This window comes from Octodon degus, unplaced genomic scaffold (assembly GCF_000260255.1).
Source record: "Octodon degus isolate 3935 unplaced genomic scaffold, OctDeg1.0 scaffold00142, whole genome shotgun sequence".
Taxonomy (NCBI): Eukaryota; Metazoa; Chordata; class Mammalia; order Rodentia; family Octodontidae; genus Octodon; species Octodon degus.
The window spans coordinates 3030760-3058282 of NW_004524718.1; the positions used below are offsets into that span (position 1 = coordinate 3030760).

General features: G+C 38.6%; 1 pseudogene; it reads left to right on the forward strand.

Annotated features, from left to right (window-relative positions):
* LOC101585258 overlaps positions 1-22703 on the forward strand; it is a 137335-nt pseudogene extending 114632 nt beyond the window's left edge.
* Positions 22704-27523: the final 4820 nt, after the last annotated feature.

Sequence of the window (27523 nt, forward strand, 5' to 3'; positions counted from 1 at the left end):
ATATATATATATAATAGTTAGAATAGATATATAGCTACTTTCTCTTAGTTCAATGAGAAGAAAGTTTTGAACTAATACTGTTTAGACAAGATACCATGTCTGCATCTCATACTATGAATAACTACTACAAAGACAACAATATGCAATGTATTAATTATTGTAACTGTCCTACTAACCTGTTTTGAAACTGTCTCATTGCTACTTCTTTCTCAATAAAATTATTTAAAAAAATAAAAAACAAGTTTATGCTGAGATCTTATTACGTATGGCCAAAAGAATTCCAATGAACACTGAATGATAAGTTTTACTCAATGACACAAACAAAGTTGAGTATATTCTTGGTTGTTAACTTGGGACACAATATATGGAAAAGCCATTCACAAAGATCTTTCATGAAAGAAAGGTTTAAAAAAAAAAAAAAACCTATGAAGCATAAGAATCTTGCAATGTCTTCTCTTTGTTTCTTCACTTTTTCACATCCCTGTAGTCCTATTTCTTCCTTCTTTCTACACTGTCCTGAACTCTAGCCCATCACAGTAACCACTAAACAATACCTCAACTTGCCTTGCCACTGCCCCATCACCATATCTGAAAAGCATATTATGGAGGGCTGGTGAGACAGCTCAGTGGATTAAGTGCTTGCTTAGGTAAACGCAGAGGCCAAGGTTCAAACCCTGGCACTGTATGTCATTCTGGCCCCACTTTCAGATGCACTGAGCTGGTGATGGAGTCTAGATGTGGTGGTGCATGCCTGTGATCCCAGTGCTGGAGAGGCTGAAAACAGGAGGATCACTATGAGTCTAAGCTGCATAGTGAGACCCTATACATACACACACAAAAAGAAGAAAGAAAAAAAAATATTGCACATCTGTGGCCTCCAAGAAGCTACTCTGTCTTGCTCATCCCCATAAAAAAAAAAAAAAAAAAAAGAACATACTAGCCTCACACTCACTTTAGGGATTACAGACATGTGCAACTATGCCCACCTTATTCCACCTAAGTTAGTGCCCTGTTCCATTAAGAGCAGGTGTCACTTAAGGCTCAAGCCTTGGCTGCCTCAACTTCTCATTCTACACATGGGTCCTATGTGATTACACCCATTGTACGGGTTCATCCACTCCCTGTATCCTGCTTAGACACAAATAGCGTATTCAGCCCATTCTTCTCTGAGCTGTCTATGCGTGTAAACCACCAAACTGGATAGCTCCTCTTGGATGCCTCAAAGGGGCTTAACACTAAACCTACTTAACTTATCATCCACTTTCCATATTCTTTCCCCAGGACTGTAACCTTCACATATCCTCAGCCCTTCATTTCTTCTCTTAAATAAGACAGGAAAGCCAGAGGGAGCTGAAGTTGGGTAATTTATTTTTACCAAGTCCATTAAGACATTCCCTCCTCTAATAGTTGGGTGGGCCTTTGTTGTGACAGACTCTCTGTGCTTCTTTCAAAAGTGTTTCTTTTCCCTTCTTCTGAGCCAGACACAAGGTGTTTTGTTGTTTGTTTTCTCTAATCTATACCATAAGAACATGGTGGAGTTGCTGGAATTAAACCCATAAAAGTTGCATAGGTCTCTAAGTGAGATTCAGTATTTACAACTCTCAGGTCGCCCCCCACCCCCACCCCATGCCATCAAAACCTAGCCATGAGCTGAAGCGACTCTCTACTTTCACTTGTCTACTCTTTGCAGTAGAAATTTGTTCGTGACATCAATTCTGATAGAGCACAGAAAATAACTAATTCTTATTATGTTCAGCACTTTCTTGTTTAGAGGAAGATAGTGGAGATTTCAAGTACTTTAACTATCAAAAAAAAAAAAAAAAGAAAGAAAGAAAAGAGAAAAGAAAACCAGAAGTTTCTTTGACCAGTGTCAAAAATTTGGTGTATAATTTGGCTTAAAATGTTTGAGGTCTAGTACTTGCAACTTAAAAAATTATACCTTTGTTATTGATGGAATTAAAATCTTTGCATTTCTCAATCCCAAACTTTATTCATAAATAATCATTTTATATGTTCATATTAATATATGTAACTTTTGAAAACTGTTCTTTCTTTCTTTGTTTATCTTACAGGGATTGAACCCAAACTCTTTATCGTAAATGACATTCCTAGTCTTTTTTAATTTTGAGACAGTCTCACTAAGCTGCTAAATTGCCTGGAGTAAGTCTTAAATTTGTGATCCTCCTGCCTCAGCTTCCCAGGGTACTAGAATTACAGGCATGCACCATCATAGTAGATCCTGGTTGTTTATTATTAATTATTATTATTATTATTATTATTATTAAGCTTGACACAGAAAAAACACGCAGAGGAGCTCCACTTTTCATATCTGATGCTTCCTAAAGACAAATGGAATACCCCTTTCTAGGAAGAGGGTAACTGAAGAAGCAGTCACTAAGAACAGAAACAAAAATTATGTTTAGAAGCTAACTTACTTAGCTGAATTAGCAAAGGAAAAATCTATCATATCTTTTGACAGAAAAAAATTACAGAAGAAATTGCTAGCAATTTGTAGCTACTCAGAAGCTATCTTCTGTATCTTAAGATCCTTTTCTTTTAACCTTATGACTACAAATCTTTTATAAAATCTTAAAACTGTACTACTTGTTACTATACCTCTTATAAAATACAATTTTTAGAGTAAGAAAAATAGGAAACCTGGGAGTACTTTTTATTGATGATTTCAAATAAAACAAATCTTGAGTTAAAATATAAGTAGACTCTTCTCTAAATTTCAGTAAATATATTTTATGATGCAGAGCAAGTCTTTATTGGCAGAATATATGGTTCCTGGGCTGAGGAGAAATCCTTTCTAAGTGAAGCAATGGGCCCTCAGAGGAGTGCATTGCAGCCACTGCCTGGTGGCGCCTCTGTGCTTCCCCCTCAGCCCGGCTCTCTGCTGGGTGTCCCTGGGCCATCGGGGAAATGGCTGCACACCTGGTGCTTCCCAGGCACAGACCTTCACTACGTGAGGGTCGAGTCTGAAACTCACTTTTAAAGATTGTTGCACATTGTCTATGGAACACTTAGGTATCAAAAAAGCAACAATAGCTTTTTCTTACATTCAAAGCAGAGACAAAATGGTTAGTAATATTTTAAAATTTGAAGTATGAATTATGGGAGTTGGCTTAAAATAAGGAAAGATATAAGGAAATGTCACACAAGGGTAGTCTGAGTTCATCTTTTAGACTGTGAAAAGAATGGGGAAGAGGAAGGAAAAAATACATAGTCTACATTGGTATCTTGAATGAATGAGTTGGAAATGGGTGTAGAACAAACTTAAGCAAGAATATGTTTGCAGCTTACTCCCTCCTAGCTGCCCTGTGGTACCTGGCTTGTGTGAAAATGACTTGCCTCTTTTGCAGTAAAACACAAGTTGTCATAATGTCTCTGTGCAGCTATGGTGTCAGGACTGTGTTTTAGGGGTAACTCTGAATAATCATCTTTGGCACAAATATTTCTTTACTATTACATGAAATTTTTGATATGAATTAGTGTTCAAAGCTTTCTTTTAGAACATTTTATTTATTTATTTATTTATTTATTTATTTATTTGGTATAGGATCTTGCTACCCAGCTTAGACTCACAGTGATCCTCCTGTCTCAGCCTCGCCACCCCTACATTATAGATGTGTGCCCCTACACCAAGTTTCAGGGCTAGCCAGGGGCACCCAGGGTTCCAGGTCTGGCATGGCATGCAGTACAGGCGATCTAACCCAGGTCCTTGCTCTTGCCAGGCAGGCGCTTAGACCACGGAGCTAGCTCAGCGGCCCCTAGAATATTCTTAAATATTTAAGTGTGTTAATTTTATATGTGTCATAGAGACTGTTTGATTTAAAATTCGTATTTTAATGGTTGTATTTTACTTAAAGTTCCTTACTTTCTCGTTAAAATTTTTTAAAATAAAATTTATTCTTGAATATCTTCAATATAGAATAAAAACTTTAATCTGTATATTTAAACAAACATTGGTTAGGTTGATAAAATTGTACAAATGTGCAGGACAAAAAACGATCTTAATCAAATGTCTATTAGCTGCCGGATGAAATACTAGAATTTAAGTTATTTATTGCAGGACAGCCTTTGCATAAAGAGCCCTTCGGGAAAGCGCAGAGCAGGGAGGACGGCAGGGCACAGACACACCGTGCAGACATTGCCCAGCCCTGCTCAGCTCTGAGCCGAGAGAGGCACGTTCTTTTCTCCAGTGCTGGAGGTTATACATTTGGCATAATTATTATCATCAAATAATTCTGAGAGCGACCTTACATTTCTTCAATTGGTTTAAAGTACTCCCAAAAATAACCAGAACAAAGTAAAAATGGGATTATCTGGCATCTAACACAAGAAATTCTTCAAACTCCTCCAGTACATAGTATTCATAACTTAGCCTATGTGAACAGTGAGATTTATGTAATAGCAACTATTTTTGCCGTAGCATAAATGTACATTTCCCCAAATCTGTATTTTCTAGTATATACTGACTTGTACCACTCTAAGATGGTTTCATTTTGTTTAAAACATTTTTTTCAAGTTCAAAGTTTAAAAGAAAAAAGAAGGAACTTATTTCAATATATTTTTCTTGGCAGAGAAGAAAAGGGCATTGCAGCCTACATTAAATTCCAGATCCCACTGAAAAAAATTGCAGTTTGACAGATACTCCATTATGTCTAAGGAATTGTATGCATTTTATTAGAAGAAAGTCTTTAGTTTTTCCATTCAAATTTTCCAGGGACAGAAAAAAATTTAAACCTGTAACTTTTCACATCTGAACATTTTTCTTAATTGCTTTACTCTGCTACAAACATTAAAGTAAATTAATCAGGATTGGGGTGGCTGTTACCTAGCATTTATTCTCTGACATGAAAATTCTGTGTTTTTCTTGACCTCTTTCTCTCCTACACTAGGGTCAACTGAGGACACTGGTTTCCTAAACTCAGACATAATTTAAAGCCTTATGCAGTTTTCTTTTAGAAGAACTCGTGTTGACACGTTGCTTTAATACAGCTACAGGAGTGTGTGTAGTCCTTATTCATTGCTGTGATAAAATACCAGAGAAATTCAACTTAACGGAGGAAAGGTCTATTTTGTCTCATAGCTTCAGAGGCTTTAGGTCATCGTCACTTGACTCCATCTCTTCTAGGCATCTGGTGAAGCAGAATGTGATAATGATGTGCTGTGGATCCATGGGGCCTGAAATGTCTGAAATGAGTGGATGGCAAAGGCTTAAATGAAAGAGCCAGGTGGTGTGATTTTAGGGCTCCAGCATGTTCTAAACCCTGTAGCAGAATTCGAGTTTCTCCGGAAGCTGAGACAATGAACTTCTCTAGGCAGCCTGTATTTATTAGTTTTCAAATAAAGGAAGAGGATACTGAGGAATACACAGGAACAGAGTAGGACCTTTGCAGTCAGTTCAAAGACTTCTCCAAGCAGCAAATTTTGCGAGTTAATTGAACTGTCTTATCTCTAAGGTTGGCAGATTTATGATTCTGGAATAGGGAATGTGGGCAGCCTGTGTCCTTGGTGGCCTCAGCTGTGGTTATCTTGATTTAAGAGCACACACATACTGCTCTTTTCCAACACAGCCGCATGTCCCGGTGCCCAGCAACTTAACTCTGTACAGCCCAGTTGCCGGCATGCTGGATTGGCATGGTAGAGCAAAGCTGTTCACCTCACAGCAGTCAAAAAGAAGAGAGGATGAAGTGGAGAGAGAGAAGAAGGAAGTAGAAGGCTGAAGAAAGATATACCCTTCCAGGGCCTGAGACCCATTCTCTCCAATTCAGCAACATCTCCCACAGGTTTCACCACTTCAGAATAGTCAAATTAAGAACGATTCGTGGGTTAATTCCTGGATGAGATTAGAGCTTTCCTGATCCAATCACCTTCCAAAAGCTCTATTGCTGAATATTCTTGCACTGGGGACCACATCTTAGACGTAGACACTTTTGGGGACTATTCTAGATCTAAACTAAATATAAACCTCAAATTTGTTTTAAATGGTTTCCTCTTTTCTTTCCCCAAAGTACAGCCATTCCTAAGCTTATAAATTGCATTATATCTACTTTATTTATTTTATTTTTATTTACTTTTTTTGTATTTAGGACAGGGTGTGCAGGGTGTACAGGGTCTCACTGCGTAGATCAGACTCATAGCGATCCTCCTGTTTACACCCTCCCAAATGCTGGGATTACAGGCATGTGCCACCGTGTCCAGCCTCAATTGCTGTCTCAGTGTGCCTGCGGGCGGAGCTAGCACAGTGGGCCAAGGGTTCGAACTTCTGGCCTCTGCATCTACTATATCTACTTTAAATTTCATCTGATTTGAAAATATTGTAGGTTGAAAATATCCTGAAGTTGAAATGCATTTCGTACTTCTACCAAACATCATTGCTTAATTTAGCCTATCTTTTTAATAAATTTTTATTTTCATTTGTGTATTTGGTATAGGGTCTCACTATGCAGCTCAGACTCATGGTGGTCCTCCTATTTTCAGCCTGCCCAGTACTGGGATCGCAGGCATGTGCCACCATGCCCAGACTCATTTGCCAGTTCAGTGTGTCCCCGGGGGCAGGGCTGGTATGGCTTGTGGGACCTGGATTTGAATCCTTGTCCCTGAGTTTGCCAAAGAAGGCCCTTAATGAGCTGAGCTATCTCGCCAGCCCTAGCTTAGCCTATGTTTAATGTTCTTAGAATGCTTACATTAAATGAAAGTTGGGCAACAGCATGTGAGATCTATAATCAGGCATTGAATGTCTAATACAATTTACTTAATACTGCGGCAAGGTAACGCACTGTAAAGTACTGATTGCTTACCTATGTGGTTGGGTGGCTACCTGAGATCTGAAGCTCTCTTTTGGTGCTCTGCATCATAACAGGTATTGTAACTGCCTAGGAAAAGACCAAAAGTCAAATTATAGTGTCTAAAAGTGTACTTTCTTAGTATCATAAACTTAATAAATTATAAGTCAAACCACAGTAAGTAGGGGTCTGTCTGCATTCAGCTCCCTAAATTAAAGACCTAACTGTTTAGTTGGGGAAAATATTATGCAATTCCATATATTGATTATATAATAGTGCTTTAAATTTCTGATGTTTGAATCTTGTCTCAACTCAAAGTTTACAGATGGTATCTTATCCTAGAACCTTTGGAATTTTTCTTATCATTATATAACTGTGCACAGATGTTACTCTTTGGTGTGCTTTGGCTGTTCCCCATGTTCCATAGGCATTGGAAGCCACCTTCTTCTAATGCACACTGCAGACTGCATGCCTGTGTTTGCCCAATCACATTTTGAAGCCTTCACTCCCACCGTGATGGATTTCAAATAGGACCTTCCCAGAGTAATTAAGTTTTGGTGAAGTCATGAATATTGGACCCCTGTGATAAGATTGGTTTTAAAATTGAGAAGTCAGTAGGCTCAGTGGCTCCATCCACTTCAGTTCTTACGTAAGCAAACTGAGACCCAAAACCCAACAAAATGTAAATAGTGAAAAGAAACTTAAGCTTAACCAATTAGAATCCAACAAACTAACACCTAGCACTGGGCTTTTCACTTTAACAAATAAAATCTATTTTATTTGTCTTGCTTTCATGAACATTGCTTGGGTATGGAAAGTCCTAAAGGCTGATGCGTGAAGGGCCTGCTTGGTAGCCTATAGTTGCTATTGGCCATTAGTGGAGTCTTTATGGGGTGGGGCCTTATAGGAGGAAGCTGGGTCCATGAAGCATGCACTTGATGAAGATAATTGGGACTTCAGCCTCCTCTCATTCTGTCCTTTCTAGACCAGTGTCAGATATGCAGTCTTTTCCACCTGGGACTCCTTCCAGAACATATTATGTTATTGCTGGCCCTGTAAACAGGGGAAAGGGACAACAGATGAAAACCTCTGTAACCATGAAATAAAAAGCAGTAAATTAAAAAATTATTCTTATAAGTTATTTATCTAAGGTGTATGTGATAGCAGTGGATGGCTCACATAGAAAATGTGTGCCCAAAGTGGATTCACTGCGGTAACCATACCGGTCAATGATTTTTCAGAAACTTTTGGAACTCGTTTGTTGAAGGATTTTGGAAATGTTTGAAGAAGGCTAGTGAAAGTCTAAAATACTGTTATTGAAGCTTACTGGGTGGTTCTGGGGGGCTTGGAAGACCATAAAGTAGATAGAAATGGAGTAACAAGGGCTAGCCTGATGAGGTTTCAGAGAAAAAAGATTTTTGGGGGTTTGCATTAAAAGGCTTTGTGGGAGGCAGAGTTTAAAGGTAATAGACTAACCCAGAAAAGGACATTTCAGGCCATGGTATTTCTGTCTTTTGAAATTGTGGTGGGAAATTCTTTAGCTCCATAGCTCCTACCTCCTGTTTGATTACAAAATCAGCATTAGACATATGATACCATGGGCCACTATTGGTAGGAGCTGTATTGTGCGCCCTTGAGTCACACATGTGGTACTCAAGAGAAATCAAAGGTGGAAATGCTCAAAGACTTAATGTTCTAAAAGTGTTGGAGGGACAGTGATTAGCCCAGCATGGCTGGTACAGAGTGGACAGGAAAAGCTGTAAGAGATAAAGCCAGGATGGGCTAGGTGAGCCTGAGGCTGGCTGTTTTAAAGACTTTAGTTTTCTTCTCAGATATGAAAGAGTAAGTGAGTTTATTTGTTTGTTTGTTTGTTTGTACTGAGAATCATACTCAGGACTTGGAGCTTGCCAAGCAGGTGCTTGTGCTACTGAGCTACATCCTTGGTGCTAAATGAGACCTTTGTAGAGGAGGAACATGATCTGGCTAATGTTTGAGCAAGCTCATTCTGCTATATTGACCACAGGAAGTAAAGAGGAGATGGGAGAATTGGTCAGAATGTTATTAACACTTGCCATGGTCAGTGACGATGGTGGTTGGGATCCAGAGAGTAAGAGCAAAGGTCGAATAAGTAGTGAAATTCTGGATACATCTGGAAGATTAAATGAACAGGATTTGATGAAAGATTGGATATAGGGTGTGTTAGAAACAATAACATGGTACTGCTAACTACTCTTAGCCTAAAATTTTACAGTGAGAATGATAACAAAAAGCAGAGCAGAAAATTGTGAAAAACTTGCTGTTTGGCATATGTGAAGTTCTAGCCACTGGGACATTTGCTAGTTAGATTAATGCCTTTAAATGAAGCCAAGTAATTTGCACTGGTGCAATAGCAAAAGTGTGTTGAGTATACCTCAGAAATTAGTCAGAGACTCAAGAGTTATAAAATAGTACACTCCTTTTTGTAGGAGAGAACCCTGGAACACCTTTCTTGCCAGGACTTCTTAAGAAATTGCTTCCCAGGTAGTCATTTCCCTATATACAGCTATTACAGCACTCTGGGGCACCACATGTGTGACTCAAAGGGGTTCGCAATACAGCTCCTGCCTATAGTGGACCATGGTATATATCTAATGCTGATTTTGTAGTCAAAACAGGAGGTAAGAGCTATTGAGCTAAAGAGTTTTCCACCACAATTTCAAAGGACAGGTGCAAGGTCAAGAAATGTGTGACAAGGTCAAAGTCCCTGCAAGCAGCTCCTGACAAAATGATGTGTAAAACTATGAGTGAGGCTGAAGCTGCAGTGGAGAATCTAGGAAGTTAAGAGATGTCAGGAATGAGGAGCATATGCGGTGGGAAACTGCAGCATGCCAGTGGAGCCAGCCCAAGAGAGTGATCTCATGGGCTGTGGCTAGGATGGCCATAAGAATGCACTGGACCAGAGAACCTGCATTCTGTTACACTGGGTCAGACAATGAAGGATGGATGTGAAGCTGTAGGATTGAATTTTACTCTGCTCAGCTTTAGTTTTGCTTGGACCCAACTCTTCCTTATTTTCATATTCCATCCATTCAGAATAAGAATATTTAATCAATGCCATTGTATCTTGAAAGCATGCAACTTCTTCTTTTGATTTTTAGAGGGATTCACAGATCAGTTGGCCTCTCAGAGGAAACTAGACTTTGGGCAACTCTGAAACAATTGAAACTTTGAGAACTCCTAGAGATGGATTGGATGGAGCTGGAATTGTGAAACAGACATGAAACTTTGCAGCCAGGGACAGAATGCTATAGTTTTGATTTGGAATGTCCCCCAAATGCCTGTGTGTTAGAGACATGGTCTCCAGGCTGTGGTGCTACTGGGAGATGATGGAATGGAGAGGAGGTGAAGTCTAATGAAAGGAAATAAGTCCTCTGAGTCAGTCACCTTCCACATGAGGCTTCTGAGGGACATCTAAATAGAAACGGTAACATCTTCTCTTTTTCTCAGTAGACTATTGAATAATCTACAGTCTGGTGCTTCATGATTCATGAATCTTTCTTAAAGGTTCATATATGCTCATTAAAACATTAGTGTTGCTAAGTTTATCATTCCCTCTCTCACTACTATTTAATGACACAGTAATGAGGTGGTTGTTTACAGGTTAAAAAAACAAAAGCCTCATTAAGACCTGAATCTGCCAATACCTTGTGCTTGAACTTTCAATTCCACATCAGAGATCAATAAATACCTGTTATATAAGTCACATAGCTCTATGGTATTTGTTTTATGTAAGCTAGATAATTTAAAGATAACACTGCACTGTCATTTGAACAGTTGTAACCCTAAAATTAAAATGATAGATTAAGGATCTGCTAGATAGCTCAGCAGACTAAAGCACCTGCTTAAGCAAGAGTAGGGACTGGAGCTCGATCCCTGGCCTACTGTGCCAGCCCCGCCCCTGGGGCACACTGAGAAGCAAATGAGATTGGGCATGGTGGCGCACCTGTAACCACAGCACTTGGGAGGCTGAAAACGGGAGGATCACTACAAGTCTAATCTGTGCAGTGAGACCCTGTAGACTCTGTACTAAATACATTTTTAATTTTTTTTTTTTTTTTTTTGGCAGAACCAGGGATTGAACTCAGGCCCCTTGCGCTTGCCAGGGAAGCGCTTATCCCACTGAGCCATCTCCCTGGCCCCTAAATATTTTTTAAAAAGATAGATTAAGATAATATTTAGGCTTAGTTGAGCATGATGATGCACACCTACAATCCTAACACTCAAGAGGCTGAGGCAGGAAGATCCACAAGTTCAATGTCAGTCTGCACTACATAGTGAGTTCAAAGCCAGCCTGAACTATACAGTAAGATACTATCTCAAAAATCCTAAATAGGGGGCCTGCCCCTTAGCTCAGTTATTTAAGTGGCTGCTTCAACAAAGCAGTCAGGCTCAGGTTGCTGTGGTTCGATCTCCACAACTCAAGCCAGTCAAATCTGCCCTGAAGGCATTAGGAGCAAAAAAAAAAAAAAAAAAGAAAAAGAAAAAGAAAAGAAAGAAAGAAAGAAAAAAAATCCTCTCAGGATAAATCCTGAGGGCATTTCACTGAACCTCTCAGACCAAAAAGCTACAACTCTTGTTGCATAGGTCCTGCTTTACCTTGGTCTTAACCATCCAGTAGAAAAGTATGAAGACGAAATATAGGAAGTAAAGCCATGTTGTTATGTTGAGCTGTGGGGGACTCAGGCCAATAATTACTGACATTGCCAATTAAACAGAAGACCCAATGCTATTATGGGCTTCTGTACTCTTTTAGAATATTTTGCTGAGTTTGCACACCTATAATATTCAATAACGGAACTTAGAAAAAATGGGGTATACAGATGAATGTCCATTTTGTATCTGTGTATTCAAAGTGGTTAGGATAGATATATAGTTGCATTCTCTTAATGAATAGAATGATTTGTTCTAATGGTGTTTGTAAATAGGATCACAAGTCCACTTCTTGTCCAGCAATTAACCACTAAGAAGAATATATGCAGTGTGTTATTTGTTGAAACTGTACTTCCGATTTGATTTGAAACTGTCTCATTGCTGTTTATCAATAAAATTTTGGAAAAAAAATTAAAAAATTTAAAAAATCCTGAATAGATAAATAATAAAAGAAAAGAAAATATTTAGGATAATTTTCATTTTAAAAAATTCATATTTATCCAAAGTACATTGATATTCATCTTTCAAGTTCATATCTAAAACTTTAGTTTAAAACACTCAATGGCCTCTCCCTTAATCCCTGGCTGCTGTGTTAATCCCACTGGATAAAATGTCTCCATTTAGCATCCTGTACCAATGAGTAGAAAAAGAAATATATTTCCTCTCACTTTTCACAGGGATCACTATTGTCCAGTGGGAATTTAGGCTTGAGAAATTGGAGGACTTGGAGGAAAAATAAGCACATTTCCTCAATTCCATTTTTGGGAACTTTCTGCTACAGGATTAATTTACATGATTTCTGTCCCAGACTTTACTATTTATTCACAATCAATTCTACATTTTCAACTCTTGTTTGTGTCTTATTCATTTCTTTAATTAGATCATATAACTTTAGGCTGTGAAATCCGAGTTTATTCTATATCTCTTCTAATGTTTAATATAGGACTAAGTAACTAATTATACTCAACCAATTCTTTCCCATAAGATAAATGACTTCAATGTGCCTACTCTAGGTGTTAGTTTTTTCTAATCACATAAGTAGATTCAAAGAAAAAATTTGAAGGGATATTACCATGTTGTTAAACAACTATTCAAAATACTTTCAGTGCATTTCTCCTAAACTCTAAGAAAGAGAACTTAGAGTTCAGGAGAAATGCACTGAATGTACATTTCTTTTGTGAAATGTAGATACTTTATTAATTTTGAACAGCCTAATTCTAATTAGTATTTGTCACTTTATCTTCATCAGTTACCTAGGATTGTTGTAACAGCATTCACTCCCGAAATACTTCACTTTTGGGGTTTATTCTTTAAATATTTCATTCTTATGCATAGGGATTGGAAAAAACAGAAAATAGTAGTTAAATTAAAATAGTAGTAAGGCAATTTTACAAATTTCAGCAAATATAGATTGTCCTATAAAAATGTATAAAATGTTTTAAAATATAGGTGTATCTCCCCATGTATTTTAGGCAAGTGGATTGAGCATATATAGAATTGTACTGAAGACTACCATTTTTAAAATCACAAATTAGTTTGTCTCAATAAAATTATGGAAAAAAACAAATTAGTTTGTCCTGCTTGCTTCTTTAAAATAATAAAATATTTATTATACAATAAATTCAAAGAATTATTAATCTGCAGACTATAAAAAGTTATGACACATAAGATTTAATAGGGAACTCTGTTAATAAAAATGTTTGTTTTTTAATTTCCTGTACTTTCCTTGTTTAGTGCAACCAAAGGAAGTAATGATATTTGAGTATTCCTCAATATTTAATAGAAAAGTGAAGGTTGAAAGTAATTAATTTTTCCCAGGAAATACAGTATTAGTAAGGTACCAAACAGAAATTTAAATGATTGATTTGAGTTCATACCCTTTTCTTTTCCTGAAGCATTTCATCTTCATTTCAAATTTTTTGAAAAAATCATTCAACTTTATTCATAAAAATCATTTCACTCCATATATGTCCTGAGTACTTAGTAACAGGCTGTCTGTAAGAAAAAGGAAAAACAACTCTCAAATTTCTCTCTACAGATTTAAATAAAATTTTGAAAATATTCAATTATTTATTTCTCAGATATTTTGCCACTACTTCACAGATTTTTCAAAATTAGCCTAAGGTTTCTTTCCTAGATAAATGAAGAAAATATGTTTAGAAAGAGAAGTAATTCCATAGGAGAGTCACAATAAGAACCAATCATGTCTACCTCCCTGCCCCATTAAAAAGCTCTAGTTTCTGTGAGCCCAACAGAACCCTCTCAGAATTCAATAACATAGCAGTTGCCTACATAGCATGCCAGAAAGAATATGAATCAACAAATGCTTTGAAGAAAGGATCCCTCTTGGAATAGAATGCTTGGTTCTGGAAAAACACCTTTAAGAGAAGAAAAAATTATAGCACAAGCAGAAGGAATAAACAGGCACATTTGTGGACGTTCCATTGCAACTACTATTTTCCAACTTGAAACATCTAAGGCATTATAATAGCAGGTAAATTTGTTATGCATTCTAACTTCAGAAAATTAAACTATGACTTGGTGAATGATTATTCAATAACAACATGATGGTTTAGATAGGCAGTCCTGGGGAACATAGTGCTTCCATTTACAAAGATGTTATATATAGTCATATAGATATATTTTGAGGAATAGTTGGAAGAGACTGAACTAGAAAAAGTCCCATCCAAACTTCTCAGCTCTGCTACTGTGATTCCATGAATCTATTGTTTCATAATCTCAATTTTCTCATCTGAAACAGCTGGTCATAATGAGGTCTAAAATGGTACATGTCTGTGTGCCTACTGATAAACAAAAATTTACTCATAACTTGCTAAAGATGCTAAAGCTGACATTATTCAAGGGAGGCTGTGGAGGTGGGTGTGGGCACTGCTGAAATGGCTTGTTGAAGTGGAAGGAATTGGAACCAAGCTACTCCAACCAGGACTTGGGGATTCAGTGGGTGGAAAATGACCAAAGTAAAACATCAAGGAAAGGGGGCTTCTAACTGAGCTAACTTGGAATCCCTGCTGGAGGCAAGTCCAGGTGATTGGATAAGGGAGAAAGATTTTCACTAAACTCTCTTTGGAGCGTCATTCTCACAGAGAGAGAAGGCACATGGAGACTTTTTCTAGGAAGTGACTTTTATTTGTGCTGGCTCAGGGTTCTGTGGGTTAATACTCAAAAGGTTGAGCCCTGGACATGATGGGGTTTTTCCTTGTATACAGTTCTTGTGCTTTTATGTCCTATACAGGGTAACACTAACATACTACAGCCTGAGTGGGTCCAATCTCTGCTACAGAGCAGTGCTAAAGTTACACATGTGTGTCTAGGAACTGAGCCACATTGTCATCTTCCAATTTTGAGAAGGCTCTTCCATCCCCCACATTATTTTGAGAGAGGAACAACCACATTCTTCCAGAAAAGGGCTCTGCCACAACTTAGCTAGATTTTTCTTCAAACTAAATTTTAGAAGGACAGAGGTAGAAGTCCAAGACTGGGCTTAGTTAAGCAATAGATTCAGAGGAGCATGATTAAAATTTTGGTCAAAGGACAGCCTGTCCCCACTAAAGAGCACAATGCTCACTGATGCTAAACCAAGCACATATACTTACAAACTAATTTAACTAATTTGACTTTTCCTGATAAAATATCTGGTAGATCTGGTAAATATTTTTATGTTAAAAATTAATGAAGTATTTAGAATCTGATCTGCATTCCTAGAAATGCAGCCCTTCTCTGAATTGACTTGGATTTGATAACTTATGACGTTGTTTAAACTTCTGGAATAAGTGGGAAATAATGGCTTTAAGTATTTCTAATATTGACATGGTCTTTACAAGGATTTGTGTTCTGTATTCTGAAGTACCACAAAGCTGGTCTCTAAGCAATAATGCAGCATTGTGAACACCCCCGGAGCCACATGAAAGCTACAGTGTGCTGAGTCCTTTCAGAAGCATTCCTAAGGAGAACAGTATATATTGTATCCTGCATTTTTTTTCAGATCATAGAATAATTATGGAAATTGTTGTGGATACTTTTAGAATATCTTCAGTTAGATATTAGTTTTTTTCAAAAAACTTAGAAATCCATGGAATGAATTTTATGCTTGCAATTTCGTAGAAAGTACCAAGTTTGGTTCCATAAAACAGAAGTGCTTAAGTTCCCTTTCCAACTGTAAATATTATAATATGTAATATTATTCAAAAGGGAAGAAAATAAAAGGCAACAAAATAGAGAAAGACAGTGAAGTATCACTGGCAACAAAACAGAAGCTAAACGAAAACAGGAGAAAGTAACTCAAAAGAAAAACTAGGATGACCCTCAAAATTTAACATAACTAAAAGAGGAAATAGATTAACCACAGAATATCTTTTCCTCAAAGAGCAGGCATTCTAAATGTCATCTTATCTGTAAGACTGTGAATATGCAGTGATTTTTTTTTACAGATAGAGAAATGCTCACATAAGTAAACTTTGATACAGTTAACTTACTTGGCACAGCTTGTGGGGGGCAGAATTCTGAGCTCTTCCTCCAGGATCCCCACTTCTGAATGTTTATATCTGCAACCTTCCCTCTGGAGGGCCTGGATTCTGAGGAGAGGATAGTCCTATGATTCTGTAACATTAACAGGCAGTCATAGATGACTCAGTAATTGCAAATGTTATAATGTAGGGCAAGGGACCACTCTGAATGGCTTTTAGCTGAGGTAGGCAAAAGGCAACACCTTTGAGCCGGGCAATTCAAACTTACACATAAACTTTGCATTCTGTATGTGAAAAGAAGAAAACCAGATACAGAGATGAGTGTCCTAGAAAGACTAGAGCCAAAGGTTGGAAGCCCCAAATTCTGATTATAAATGCATATAATTCCAAGTGACCTCCAATACATATATAGGTTGGAAAGACACTCATGATAGATTTGTATTAAACTGTTGCCTAAAACAGAGTTTCTAGCAGAAATCCAACCCTAAATATGTGTGCAGCTAATGACAGAGATTTAACTTACATAAAGCAAACACTGTCAAAATTAAAGGGGCCAGAAGGCAATTCTACACAATCGTACTTAGATTTTCATACTCTTCTTGGAGCAATTGGAAGAACTAGAAAAAACAAAAACAAAAACAAACAAACAACACACAAGGCATGGATGATCTTGACAATGTTATCAACATCTTAACCTATGTATTAGTTTCTATTGCTTCTGTATAAATTACTACAAATTTAATGTTGAATAGTGACAGAAATAGCCTTGTAGTTTTGGAGAGCAGATGCCCAAAATGGCTTTTACTGTTTGAAAAATCAAGGAATTAAAGTACATGTTTTCCTGTACATTTCTTATAACAGTGGCATGCTGGGGTGATTTAGTGGCAAATATATATTTCCCAGCAGGTCTTCCTTTTCGTTTGTTCTGTTTTTTGAGACAGAATTTCACTGTACAGTCTGGCCTTGAACTCACTGTGTACCCCAGGCTGGCCTCAAACTCATTTCATTCATTTTACCTCAACCTTCCAAGTGCTTGAGTTACAAGCATTTGCTGCCATCCCCATTTCCCAGCAGGTCTTTCTCTAACTACTAACTACAAGGCTGCTTAGAAATATAATAGTCTGATTGAATCTAACTGCCTTTTTAGAAGCTGATCTCTATCCTTAACTCAATATACTACCTCAGGTAAGCTCATTCTCCAGCATTCAGCCCAGGTAAAGTTCTTTCTCATGGTTAAAAAAAGAAATAAAAGACTTAGAAAGTCTGCATTTTTTCTAGAGGCTTGAGGAGAGAATCACTTTTCATGGCTAGGAATGTAGTATATTCAATTTTTCTCTGTATTTGTCATTAGCTTGACTTATATTCTCACTCTGGTCCTACAACTTGCCTCTTACACTCATCCTTGTGGACTCACTGGACCCAGTAGTATAATCCAGGATTATTCTCCACCCAAATTTACATCATCATGTCCCTATTAACAAATGCACACATCCTGGGATTTAAGATATTTACATCTGCCCATAGCCTATCCTATATACAGTGGCCTTGCTGGCAATTGTAGAACACTACATCTAACAACTAATATTTTTAAAAATTCATGGTAAGGGGCTGGGGAGATAGCTCAATAGAATAAGTGCTTGCTTGCCTGGCAAGCACAAGGTCCTAGTTCAATCCCCAGTACAAAAATACATCATGGTAAATTTGCCACCAGAGTCCCTTTTTAATTCCTACTGGTCCTAAGTCCCATTTACTTTTGGGGAGGGGATATAGACTGGTTTGAATAGCTCCTTAGGAACTAGGAATAAGGCTAGAGTTTTAAGAGGTTTTTGGGCTGCCCTATTTACCTCCCTATTAGCCTTTTGATTTCCCCAGGAGATTTCAGACATATCTTTCTAGTGTTCTTTAACAGTGCATAACTGCAAGTTGCCTGGGATGACCTCTAGGAGTTGTAGAATTTTCTTTCTGTATTTTATAGCTTGTTTGTAGGCTTCTTTCTTTCTAGATTACAGTATGGGTAAGTAGCACCAAAAAGGTGTATCTGAAGTTTGTAAAGCTATTTAACCTTCTGTCTTTTCCTAATATCAGTGCTCAAATAAGTGCTTCCAGCTCCACCTTCTAGTAGATTCCAAAGGAAAGAGATCTAGCTGTAGTCACCTGTTGTGTGTTGAGAACTGCATAACCTGACTTTCGATGTTTTCAGACAAGACTCCTTCCATCAGCAAACCATACTTTCTCAGAATGTTGGAAGGACAGGTCACTAACCTTCTGCCTGCTTGCATAGGTCTGAGATTACTTATTCACAAGAGTGGCTAAGCTTTGGGCCTGTAGGTATCAAATGAGCAAGGCTAATATTAGCGTAAGTTTTTACGATAACCTCGGGGATATTTAAGGGCCTAATACTTAGTAGGCCATCCCCCTATTAATCACAAGTCATCTTTTTTCTCCAGAGTAGCTCTGATGTGATAAGGAGTCAAGCTTCTAGTTTCTGTCCCTAAGTTAACTTTATAGCTTCTTCTGTTAGTACAGCTGTACTTGTTATTGCTTTCAGGTATGGCAGCCATCCAGTCGCCACCTATCTAATTTCTTTGAAAAGCATGGAACGAGGTTGGAGTCTTGTCTTAACCTTTAAGTCCAGATCCTTATGTAATTCCTCCTGGACTGGTTTTCTATTGTTTCTATTATTATTACTATTTTATTATTATTATGTTTTTGTATTGGGCATTGAACTCACAACTTTGCACTTGCCAGGCAGGCATTGTGCTGCTGTGCTGCATCTTCAGCCATGGACTGGTTTTCTTATACATGAAGTTTTTTTTTTTTTTTTTTTCTTTTCAAGACAGGCATTCCCAGTGGTGGAGCCTGAGTAGGGGATGCCTTATTTTTCTAAAATCATCGTCAGTCATTTGTATCCATTCTAGCAGCACAGACTCAGAGCCTTTTACTGCCTCATATAGAGACTTTGCCCTCAGTCTAAAATTAGGTATCCAGAGAGAAAAGGCTGCTGCTGACCCCCAATACGCCCATGGTGGCTGCCGCTGGTGACTTGACCAGCAAAGAGGAGGAGGGCCAGAGCTTGTGGTCTTCCATCCTGAGTGAAGTGTCCACTAGCACCAGTTCTAAGCTGCTGTCCAACAAGAATATCCTCGTCTTTGGTGAAGATGGTTCTGGTAAAACAACACTCATGACTAAACTACAAGGAGCAAAGCATGGAAAAAAGGAAGAGGCCTAGAGTATCTCTACCTCAGCGTCCATGACGAGGACCGAGATGGGCACCATGGTTATTGTGGAAAAAACTTGGGCTTTGGAGCCCAGTGGATCTGGTTCAAGATGCTACTCCTATAGTCAGCTGTTGTGCAGCATCAGATCATACATGCTTCGATGTGTGGATTCTGGATGGAAAATTCTACCATAAAGGCCTGATGAAGCTTGAAGTTGCTGCCAGAGACCCTGGTCTTTTTTGTTGCAGACATGTCTAGGCCTTGGACTGTAGTGGAATCTCTACAGAAGTGGGCAAGTGTCTTACATGAGCACATTAATAAAATGAAAATTCCACCAGAAGAAATGAGAGAGCTGGAATGGAAATTTTTGAAAGAATTTCAAGAGTATATCGAGCCTGAAGAAGATTGTCAGGGTTCCCCACAGAGTAAAGAGCCTCTGACCTCAGGCTCTGATGAAGAAAATGTTGCCTTGCCTCTGGGTGGCAACCTGCTGACTCATAACCTGGGGATCCCAGAGCTGGTGGTGTGCACAAAGTGTGATGCGGTGAGCGTCCTAGAGAAGGAGCATGATTACAGGGACAAGCACTTGGACTTCAGCCAGTCCCACCTGTGCAGGTTCTGCCTCCAGTATGGAGCTGCCTTCATTTACACATAGTAAAAGAAGAGAAAAACCTCGACTTATTGTATAAGTACATTGTTCATAAAACATATGGATTCCACTTTACCACACCTGTCTTAGTTGTGGAAAAGGATGGAGTTTTTACACCTGCAGGCTGGGATGATGAAAGAAAATAGCTATTTTATACGAAAATTTTGCAACTGTGAAACCAGAAGATGCATATGAAGATTTTATTGTGAAACTTGTAAGAAAGCTGATCCATGACAAAGAGTTGGCAGCAGAGGATGTTAGTAAATACTGTGCTTCCTGATGAAGCAGCAGTCACTCCTTGCCAGGCTGCCGGCCACGCCCACAAGAAGCTTCCAAATCTCCAGTAAGAGGATCCTCTGGCTCTCCAAGGACTCAGGGCTGGGGAGGGCCAGCCAGTGTGCCCAGTGCCTCCTCAGGCACATCAGTAAGGAAGCCAGACCCAAAATATCAAAAATAATGCAGCAAGTGAAGGAGTGTTGACCAGCTTCTTCAATAGTCTTTTGAATGAATAAAAAAACAGATTCTCCTGTGTCTTAGTTACTCTTCTCTCATTGCTGGGACAAATACCCAAAACTCAAAATAAAGGAAGGAAAGGTTTATTTAGCTCACAGTTACTGGAGATTTCTGTCCATATTTATCTGGGTCCAATGCAGAGCAGCACATAGCAGAAAGCAACCTTTCATGGTGGTAGCAAAGAGCAAGAGCCAGGGAGGGGTAGCAGCAGCTCAAGCAGCTAGCTTCTCTTCCCACCTTACATTGTAATGCAAATTACCTTCCCCAGGCAGGTGCAGCAGCCACACCCATAGTAATCAATCACAAATTCCAGAAGCCACCCCAAGACTGCATGAGGCTTTGGGGGGACACCTATACACAAACCATAACATTCCGCCCCTGGACCCCCAAAGACTCATGCACATCCCTCTATGCAAAAGCCATTCCAGTCCATCTCTGAGTTGTCAAAGACCCAAAAGTTTCAGCATTGCTGAAGAGTCCAAGTCCCAAGTCTCCTCCATGATCCAAGGCAAACTGTGAGCCCCTGTACAAATGAAAACTTAAATACTTGCAACATTCAAAGGCACAAGATAAGCACTGCCATTCCAGAAGGTACACAGAGCAGGATACTAAGCACTGGGACCAACACAAGTACAAAATCCAGCAGGACAAACATTGAGTCCTGCAGTTCCATGTGGGACATACGAAGCAATCTGCGGCAAATTGTGAGCTCCATGAGGCTCTGCCCCTATGATACTCATGGTGGTAGCTCCCATGGTTTCTCTCTTAGGCCTGCTTTGCTCCCTCTTCACAGTTTCCCTTAGATAATCCACATTCCTGGCTTTTCCAAACTTCTGGGGTTTCCACTGAATAGGCTTCTCACTCACAGCTTCACACACTGCCCTCTCAGGGGTACATGCCTGGCCTCCCAGGCATTCTTCTGAAATTGAGGTGGAAGCCTTCTTAACCTCAGAACTCCTGCATTCTGAATACACTTAAAACCATGGCCACATGGATGATGCCAAGGTCTGCTGCCAGCTGGAGCAGTAGTCAGGCTTTCCTCTCTCTTGGCTGTAGGGGTCAAGTGCCTGGATGGCTGAGCACTCTGACCCTGACTTGGAGAAATAATTTCTCCTTGCTGGTGCCATTCTGGAATTTAGGGCTCAATGGCTTTCCCTCAAGGCAGAGTTCCTGACCTTTGCAGTTCTGAGGCAGCAAAGAGTGGAGACCTGCCTCCTCCTGTGATGCCCTCAGGCCATCCTTTCCAGTCTCAGGTTCCTTCCCAGCAACGAAGATCCTCTCAGCTCCATCTTTGCAGCCCACAGCTTTATTGGAGCTTCCTTTCTGGCCAAATTCACAGTTTGGACCATCCTGCTGGGCTCCCTGCTCTTGATTCTCAACATAAATCTGGCTAAAAGCCCCCAGCAACAACCAGGCCACTGCCCCAATATTTGGCTGCTTTGAAATATCTTTTGCCAGATTGATCAGTCCTCCATGCTTAAACTCAGTCTCAGGCAAACTCTCTGGACATGAGCAAAATGCAGACAGTTTTTCTGCCAAGTCAAAACACAAATGATCTGGAGTTCAACAACCAATGCAGTCCTTCCCAGCAGAAACCTCCCCCCCCCCCCCTGGTCTTTACAGGCTGGCTTCCAGACAGTCTTCTGGTGTGAGCTCTGACCAGAATCTCCCACACAGAACAGCCGAAGCTGTTCCAGTGCTTCACTTGTAGGCGACATCTCCTAACCTTTCCTATCTCTTCCCATAAGCCATTCCCAAAAGCTTGAAATCCACATGGTCAGGTTTAGCTACAGCAATGACCCCACTCTTGTGGTACCAAATTGTCTTAGTTACTCTTCTCTCGTTGCTGGGACAAATACCCGAAACTCAAAATAAAGGAAGGAAAGGTTTTTTAGCTCACAGTTACTGGCGGTTTCTGTCCATATTCATCTGGGTCCAATGCAGAGCAGCACAGAGCAGAAAGCAACCTTTCATGGTGGTAGCAAAGAGCAAGAGCCAGGGAGGGGTAGCAGCAGCTCAAGCAGCTAGCTTCTCTCCCCACCTTACATTGTAATGCAAATTACCTGTCCCAGGGCAGGTGCAGCAGCCACACCCACAGTAATCACAAATTCCAGAAGCCACCCCAAGACTGCATGAAGCATTGGAGGGACACCTATACACAAACCATAACATCCTGGAAGTCCTGGTGCTGGTGGTGTGCAAAACACAGCTAAGAAGTCAGGACAAAAGACTGTGCTGTCAAATATTCAGGAGGAATTGGTGGATAGAATGACTTGAAAACCAGACTCCATGGTAACAAACTCTTCAACAGAAAATTAAGCCTGATCCTCCTAAAAATATACATGTCAAATGACCAAATAACTATGTATATTGATGTATTAAGACCAGGATTTTTCTGATATGGCACATGGTGTCAGTTTTTTGGGGTAGGGGAGACGGACTTTAAAAAAATACTTCATTGGCTTGTTCCAAGTGTGAAGTGCACATTTAGGAAGGTTATGTGTCAGATCCCTTGTTCAGGATGACCCTTGAACTCTTCAGGCGTGTAGCTATGGGAACAGCACAGTTGGGCTTGTACAGCAGAGAAAAGGAGCCCACTTTCCATCAGGGCAGAGCACACAAGGCCAGGAAATCATTATCAGATGGTGATTAATCAGATCCGTTATGTATTAGTAAATTTACTTGCTCTGAGGAAGTCAATTAAACAGCAGAAAGTCTAGGAAAGGAAGACTGAAAAGAGGAATAAGAAAAGTGACAATGAGGAAACTGATAGTTGAGGGGGGTGGAAGAAGGACCTAACCAGTGTTAGCAAATAATCACTGTTTCAGACTTAAAATTAGCATTTCCAAGCTAAACACTGAGGAAAAATGGGAATTAGACTTGTCCTAAAGGCATCTTCGTAGCTTAGTGGAAACTGTGTTACAGGTGTGGTGCCTGAGTCAGGTGGGGCTGACATGGAGGGGGAGGATGGCAGCTGCCCAGGACTCCCATGCTTGGCGCAGGCCATGTGCCAAAGAAGACCTTGGCCCCATGTGTGTGTATTGTGGGCTGTGTTCAAAGTCAGCAGCTATAATGTTAGTTTACTTTGAATTATGTTTTCTAAATAGCTCCTGCTTTGCTTTTTAAATTAAATTTTTGGGCTTTTTGTTTTGTTTGTTTATGTTTTTACTACCACAGTCTAGCTTACTAGTAGAAAATGGGTGATCAACCTCTCATTTTACCATAATGCAATGTGTTACAGAAATTTTGGGGAAGGTTGTCAGTGTCATTGTACTCTGATTAATTAGCTTGCACCAATCCCTGCCTTATACTCTGTGGAAGGCTTCATAGAGTTCCAGTCATGTAAAAGGATCTTGTCCTCGTACTCTGGTCTGATCAGTGGAGTTTACTTTTTTATATGAATGTTTGTTGTACTGGGTCTCTGCCTAACTTCCCTAATGTCATTATTTTTATAGATAAGACTTAACTGACCACTAACATACTACTGGGCATAATTTATAGCCTGTGTTATATAACAAAACTCTTCAGACTGTCTTGAATTGCTTTTGTAAAAGGCTGGACACTGTCAACAACTTCTGACATTGCCAGTCCTAAGGATAACCCACTATTATTATGGACTACTGGACTATAGTGAATTATTTTGCTGAATTCATGCACCTACAATACTTAAATGGCCATGGAATATCCATCTCTGACAAAACTAAACAAAAAAGGGGATACAAATTAAGGAGCATTTTTTATCTGTACATACAAAATAGTTAGGATAGGGGCTGGGGAGATGGCTTAGTAGAATAAGTGCTTGCATGGCAAGTGCAAGGGTCTGAGTTCAACCCTCGGTTCAAAAAAAAAAAATAGAATGGTTATACAGCTGCCTTCTCTTAATTCAATGAGAAGAAAGATTTGTACTAATAGTGTTTGGACAAGATTTTATGTCTGCATCTTGTACTGTGAATAACCACTACAAAGACAACAATATTCAATGTATTAATAATTGAAACTATCCTACTAATTGGTTTTGAAACTGTCTTATTGCTATTTGTTTCTCAATAAAATTAATTAAAAAATTTACTTGCCTTTCTTACAAAAAAAGATGTCTTCTTGTGCCAGTTTTTTTTTTTCTGGTACCCAGTATTGAATGTGCCAGTTTTACTGGTGAAAGAGAAGTACTACTTTTCTCCTGTTTTTCATTCAGGTTTTTTTTTTCTATTTTCTATAATGTATTGTGGCTTCTAATTACCAGGTTGTCTAGGTGATGACAGTGAACTGACTATGCAGCAATAGTTTTGTGGTGACCAGTAGATGCCAAACAGTTCATGACCACAGAACAGAAGGGGTCACTTAATCTCTCCACAGTGGCTGGGGGCAGAATGAGTGATCACAGAAACAAGAAGGAGTTTTTGGAAGGCACACATTTAAGGGAGAAACAGTATGACTTAAACATTATAATACAAAGTTTACATTTGTAGCATTTGAACTGATAAGCACTTTTGGGGTCACTGTAAAGTGTGCTAGATCTGACAAAATGTTAAGATGCTGGTCTTTGGAAGGAAGGTTTCTTGGAGACCACTTTTAGTGTCATGAAAAGTGGGCGCTTCTCATATCAGAAGAAACTGATGCAGAGTGTCATGTCTTCAGTGGTTGCCAAAGTCTTCCAACTTTGGGAAGCTTCAGGGTTCTTTTGGGGGAGTGGGAAGTGGATTATCCTTATTATTTTAGGGTTTTCAGGCATTGGAACCAAAGGCCAAATTGTAAGCAGCCTTTACTTTTTAAAGTAAAATTCATTTTATTTGCTCAATACACTTGTATGGTAGACTGTTAATTTATATACATTACAGTGGTCGTATCTGCTGTTTGTCTTCTAACATAGAGGATATGGCCCAGATAAAGATCATGGTTTGGTCTTTCCTAAAAATGCAACAGATATGCTGCTAGATTATTTTGTTTGTACTTTCTTTTGGGGGGATTGGCATTTTAAAATCAGAATTTAAACTGAAGAAATATCTGGGTTTTATTTAACAAAGTTGAAAGTGACTGTTCGGTACATCACGACCTTAGCAACGCTGGTGCTGTAAGTGAATGTTCACTGTCATCTCTATGCTAAGTTCATTGGTGTTTTTAATTTAATATAAGGACTGCAGATTATCCCCAACCAGCCTTAGTCCAGGGTGTGATTCTGTTTGGATGCATTATGCAGTCTTGTGGAACCTTGCTTTCTAGCAATGGAAAAAAGATGTTTCTAATTATTGGCTTCAATAGGCATGAATCCAGTCTGCTTACAAAAAATAAATAAATAAAAAATAAAATAAAATTAGGTATCCACATCCTACAAAAGCCACCCATGAAGGAACAAAGTTGTTCTTTGGTGGTATGAGGCCTAAAATAACTGATAATCTCAATCTGGTCCCTATACAGCTGTAAGAATATATCCCAGGTATTGAACCTTTTGAAATGTTATCTGAGACTTTTATTTGGAGACTTTATACCCTTTATTAGCTAGAAATCTGAGCTTGTACAGTGTTATGGTTTGATAGTTCCTGAGTTGGGCTCTAAACTAGAATATCGTCTACAGACTATAGAATGGTTCCTTGTTCTAGCTTTAGGTTCTTCAAGTCCCTTTCTAGTGTCCAAGCAAAAAGGTGAGGGCTATCTCTAAACCCATGCAGGAGAACTATTCAAATACATTGCTCTTTTTCTCTTGCAGTAGGATTTTCCCATTCAAAGGCTAACAGAAACAGAGTCCAGAAGTAGGAGGATGGAAAAGAATGCATCTTTTAAATCTAAGACTGAGAACCAATTAATATCACCTGGAATTTAGGAGGGAATTGTATAAGAATCTGCCACTAAAGGATGGATTGGAATAACACTTTTATTAATGAATCAGAGGTCTTATATTCTCCTATATTTCTCTGAAGTCTTTATTAAAAAGAGAATTGGGGGGGAGAGAGAGACAGAGACAAAGAGAGACAGAGATAGACAGACAAAGAGACAGAGACAGAGGCAGAGAAACAGAGACAGAGACAGAGACAAAAAGAGATAGATAGAGAACTTTCGGAATTTTGCTTGTTTTGTTTTTTGTTTTTTGTTTTGTTTTTGTACAAGGTATCAAACTCAGAATCTTATGCTTGCCAGGCAAGCACTTATGTAGCTGAGCAATCTCCCAGGCCCAAAACCTTTACAATTTTGAAATAGGGTCTTGTAATTTTCTGAGGCTGGATTTGAGTTTTCATTCTTCCTGACTTAGTACCCTGGAGTTCTAGAATTATAGGCATGTATCAACATACCTTACTACAAAGATTTTTAAATATATAGAATGAGATCAACTTACTGATTAAAAATAAAATTAGTCTGACATCAGATTTCTTTAGAACAGCATTTAGGTAGGTCTAAAAGATAGTAGAACAATTCCTATAAATTCTTCCAGATAAAATATCCCAAATCAATAGTTTTATATAAAGACCAAAAAAAGAGAGACACATTTAACCTACAAAAACTCAAGAATTTGGTTTTTGTGAGCTCTCCATGAAGAAACAACTGGAAAAAACCTGAAACCCATCATGAAACATAAATGTAGTACTGGCTATGAGCATAGTTTTAATTACCTATTGTAATTAACTAAAAATAAAATTTCACTTTTTAAATATTTTAATCTTTTATTCTATAGAAAAAGTAAAACAAAATTTTAAAGCAAAAACAACAGGATGATAATGATAGTTTATACAATGAGTATTCTGGTCTTTATAGCAGCTACAAGGTAGGGGCATAGAAAATTCTCCAAATAGTAGCTCAAAGCTTTCTTTTCAATGAACTATCTCGAAACTAGTAGTATAACTAGCTTGTGTTTTTTTCCTTTTCCCTTTCTTCCTTTTCTCCTTTTCCTATCCTAGTTCCTCTTTCTTTTTGAACAATTTCTTTCCATTTGGCAACTTTTATTGTATAATTTGGACCTTATTTACTCTTTTAGTTTCTTATACCAAGGAGACCATATGATGTTTACACATATGAGTCTGATTTATTTCACTTATGAATATAGTTTCAAGTTATATCCTTTTACTTATAAGTCTCCAATTTATTCTTCTTTATTATTGATAATACTTCATTGTATAAAAAGATCACTTTTTTATTTTTAAAGAGAGTACAAAATAATATTAAAACAAATTATTACAAGTGATACAGAAT